The sequence below is a fragment of the Pinus tabuliformis genome, chromosome 4_2 (assembly GCF_031772625.1).
Source record: "Pinus tabuliformis cultivar Carrire ecotype Pingquan chromosome 4_2, CPIR1, whole genome shotgun sequence".
NCBI classification, from domain to species: domain Eukaryota; kingdom Viridiplantae; phylum Streptophyta; class Pinopsida; order Pinales; family Pinaceae; genus Pinus; species Pinus tabuliformis.
The window spans coordinates 716,077,885-716,082,791 of record NC_142304.1 but is presented as its reverse complement, the minus strand read 5'-3'; the positions used below and the strand labels follow the sequence as shown (position 1 = coordinate 716,082,791).

The 4,907-nt window shown below is 33.7% G+C and overlaps 1 pseudogene; it reads left to right on the top strand.

Annotated features, from left to right (window-relative positions):
• Positions 1-3,425: 3,425 nt before the first annotated feature.
• Positions 3,426-4,362, top strand: LOC149171539 (short-chain dehydrogenase/reductase 2 pseudogene; annotated as a pseudogene).
• The last annotated feature ends 545 nt before the right edge of the window (positions 4,363-4,907 follow it).

Sequence of the window (4,907 nt, the reverse complement as noted above, 5' to 3'; positions counted from 1 at the left end):
CGATCCTGATAATCTAAAGATTCTCAGGATTGCTCGTTTAAGTTACAATGATCTTAATGCATCCAAGAAGCCAGGTCGAGAAGTCATCCTCAACTAATTCATTCCAAATAGGGTGTAACATTTTGAGGCTTGCGCAGTATTCTTTGACCATTCCAGGAAACAACATCAAATATCAATGAGCTAATAGATTCCTGTCAATATTGAGGATCTATTTTTTAGAAATAGCATTTTATTAATCGAATTCATTCAAAAAATAATAAAACGATAAATGTGTATAGAATACTACTAAATTCCCTACTATACTCATTAACATAACTTAATTTCAGAAAATACTTTAGAAAATGATATGAAAATTGAGAAATAAGGAAAATAAAATATGACAAATATGAGGCCAACAAAAGGGACCATTGCCCCACCCTCATTTTTATACTCAGTAGTAAATTGGGTTATTCAACCTTGATCCAATCTTGGTCGCTAGGACGTGAGTACAAATCATTAATGTTGGAGTTTCATCTGTACCATACCCAAACATGTGACCCTGATTTCCTACACCAAACTCTTTGGATTCTTAGTAAGGTAGCCATGGACACCCTATGCAATGTCAAGGCTTTGTTGTTTAATATTTACCAGGACCTTTCAAATTTCATGTTTTTCTTCATACAAGGTTCATAGGAAACCTTGATTTCAAGATCTCCCTCCAAGCAAGCATCCAAGATGGCATCAGAGATCATATCGCAAAGTTTGTTAGGGTGTCCCTCATTTATAGACTCGGATCTCTAGTGAAAGGTATCCCCCATTCTGATTTTTAACACTTATGATATCTAAAATCCTCTCCAACTTTCTTTTGATATTTCTCTCTCTCATGTCTTCCCTCTCTGATTCCACCTCCAGTTTCTTCATCATGTATGCATCTCCCACACATTTTTTTTTCTCCCTCATTTTTTCCAGCCTCACTAGACTCTCTTTAGCCCATGAAATCATGTTAGCTGCCCCTTGTCTCTCTATTTTTGTTTTGTTGGTTTTGCTTTGTCATCCTTGGTCTGTTTGTGTCCACCTGCCAAAATATTGTAGGGAAACCATCATGGTGCCACTTAATCCCTTGTCCTTGATATTTTTTCAACGTGTCCCTTATGCATACATGTCAATCTTCATGGCTTACATCAAAAAATTCAACATCCTAAGCAGTGTTCCCCCTCCACCCGAGCTCTATAATCTGTGTTCCCAACTTAGCCCATTTAATTTATTTAATTTAAAATAAAATGAAAAATGGTAACCAAGGCTATCACACTGTTATGGTAAAAAACGAGGATTGATGTTCTAGGCAAGACCCATCAAATCAAAACTTGGGTTGTTATGGGCAATACCCATGATCGATGTTCTGGGAAAGACCCATCGAATCACAACTTTAGAGGATTTCTATTGGAAAGGGCTAGGATCCTCAATGTCAAGATGCTACCAATGATTAAATTTGAAAGGAAAGGTTACATTTCAATTTGAATGGTTAATTTTATTTTAAATTTTTGATATTGACAAGTTAAAATAAATTATTATATTTTTTCATATAAACTTGAAAAGTAATTTAAAATTTCATATATACTTCATACATTAGTGTGCCAATTTGAGAAAAGTTGTGTAGTTTTCATATGAAACACTAGCACTCAGTGTACACTTGAACGAGTACACACAAGTGGCATTGGTATTACAATTTCTATAGGAATCATAAGGAAAGAATTTAGTAGGGCCATTCACTTAGAGTTCACATATGAATCATATAGAGAGAATTCAATTGTGCCATTTACTTATACTCTATATAGGAATCATATGGACAAAATTCAATAGGACCATTTTCTCTTTCATCTCTTGGAGGTCATCCCTCAAATAAAATGAAATTGTTTTCTTTCATATAGGCTAATTAGCCTAACCATTTAGACAGTTGCAATAGTTTTTTTAAAAGCAATCAAAACATAGTATTATTTTATTGAGGTTGCTACAATGTCCAATAAAACAACAAAATAACTAAAACCTCCAACAATACAAATTTCCCTAAAAGAAATCTAACTTATTAAAATATTTTTCAAGCCTAATGATGTTCACACGTGCATTATGATATAGAACATCATATGCAAAAGAACAATAATAAGGAATCAAACATACATTTAACAAATTTCGAAGTGTCTTCATATTAAGTAGGCATAAAGAAGACACTATTCATTAATCCAAGCAAGAGGGTAGTAAATGCAAGCAAGTGAAGTATGGAATAAATAAAAGCAAGCATAGTATGTAGAAAGAAGATCCACAAGTGGAGGAAGCATGTTAGTACCATTTGTAAATCCAAGCGAGAAGATGATGGAGAGATGATTTGAATTGGAATTATTTCTATTTTTCTTTTGATCTTAAATGCCCATTACTAAGATGTAATTTTTAAATAGGTAATACATGTGTGTATGAGCTCTATAACAATAGGATTTTATTATATAAATAGATCACATTTTTTTCTTGAACTAAAATGATATCGAAAAAATATGTTGACATCATGTTTTTTTTATTGATCTTAAATGCCCATTACTAAGATATAATTTTTAAATAGGTAATACATGCATGTATGAGCTCTATAACAATAGGATTTTATTATATAAATAGATCACATTTTTTCTTGAACTAAAATGATATGGAAAAAATATGTTGACATTATGACTAATGTTTTTTTTTTTTCTCATAAAAATAATGACAAATACAATATATTATGAAAAGTTTCAATGGATTCATAATGTGCATTATGGCAACTAAGAGTTCTCAAGTCCGTGCTTTAGGGCAGAACTGATCCTAATGATGAAATATGGAAAGTGATCCCAGTTGTATCCATGTGCACTAGACAGCTCTTGAAAGAAAAGCACAAGCTAAAAACGTTTATGGAGAATAGAACTTAAGTGGAGGGAGATTAAACCCAATAAATACAACTTTAATTATTTTCCTTTGACCATTCTTATTATCACAATTACAAGTAATATTTCTTATCAAATTTTTAAAATTATATATATATATATATGAAAGGAGTAGTCTATGGATGCAACAATTTAGCCCGGAACTTGTGCTCGGTCGGAGAAACTTATGTTGTCCGACGACCGAGAATGTCAGCGTCCTTTTCACTTCGCCGAGTGCCTGGGGATCACTGCATACATTGTATGACCACACTGTTAGACCTGGAAGGTGGTGACGAGTTAATACTTCGAGTGGAAAATAGGTGTGTGACCATTAGTCACCACCTCGTCGCTCCAAAATGGTTGCTTCAAGCGCAACCCAACACAAATTCGAATTTTCTAGCATATCACTCCAAAATCGAAACAAAGCAGGGGAAAATTTTCTTTCCAGGTCACAAAACTTCTGAATCTTATGGCCTCAAGGGGAAAACTGGCTGACACATGGTAATGGGTAGAAAAAATCACTCCTTCGAATAAATACAAAGGAGATTGCAAGAGATAGATGAAACCTGTGTTGTACCATCCTCTGGTCCAAACAAATGGTGGTCCACAAATACTCTAGAAGTAGTGACTGAAAGTAGCAAAGGAATTGGACTTGAAATTGTTCAAAAACTTGCAAAGAAAGGCCTAACCATTGTTATCACTTCAAGGAATCAGGTTAGGGGATAGGAAGTGGTGGCTTCCTTATAGATAGAGGGACTTAATGTGGTTTTCCATCAACTAGACATTGTGGATCCAAAATTGGTGGAGATGTTTTCCAATTGGATAGAAGATCAATATGGAGGCATTGACATTCTGGTAAATAATGTAGGTGTCAATTTTAACACTAGCTTGAGCAACTCAGTGGAATACGTAGAGACTGTGATACAAACAAATTATTATGTTTCTAAATGAATGACATAGTCTATGATTCCTCTTATGAAACTTTCCTCAACAAGTGCTCGAATATTGAATGTCATCTCACGACTTGGAAGGCTAAATGAAAGGCCCAATAAAATTGGTGAGTTGCTAATAAATCAACTTGAAGATGATGAGCATATTTCTAAAGCACTGATTGACACTACCATTCAAATTTCTATGGAAAAAATAGAGAAGGGACATGGTATCTAGTGGTTGGCCACAAAATTTCACAAATTATTCAGTCTCAAAATTAATTGTCAATGCTTATACTCGTTTTCTTGCAAAGAGGCTTTTTGGTCCCCCGGAAGGTCACAAGATCTATGTGAATTGTTATTGTCTTGGTTGGGTCAAGACTAATATGACTACTTGGGAAGGTAACATAGCAGTGGAGGAAGGTGAGGTTACAAGAGTATGGACAATCTTGCTACCTCCTAAATCACTTTCAGGAAAAAAATTTGTTGAAAGGTGTGAAATACGTTTCTGAATTAGCTTAGGGGTTTCTGCAACAAGCATTTCCCATGTTTTCAATCATTTGGTTTGTTAACTACTTCAGCGATGATTCGTGCACATGATGGCCATTCTATGTGCTAAAAATTTAGAAATCCTTTCAGAATGGTTGTTTCTAATCAATCATGTGATAATTCCACAAAATTTAATCAGATATTGAATGCCTCTGAGATTTTCTTAACAAGAAGATTAAAATAACTCGAGCCAAATATTATGAAGGATATATTGATAAATTTGTCTTGGATATGAACCTGCACAAATAAATTTCTTATAGATATGAACAATGGGCCCCTATATAGGCAATCCCTTCATTAGATACATTTGGGCAAAATCCTAGTTTTAATGTGACCAATTCCAAACACTTTGATAGGGATTTCAATCCTGCAGGAACAAATACGATAAATACAAAGGCATGGACGAGAATAAAAATAATATCCAAAAAATAATAAAAATTATGATTCACATAATTACTGTCAAAATTATGTTCATATCTAAACAATGTACAAAACATATATTATTTAT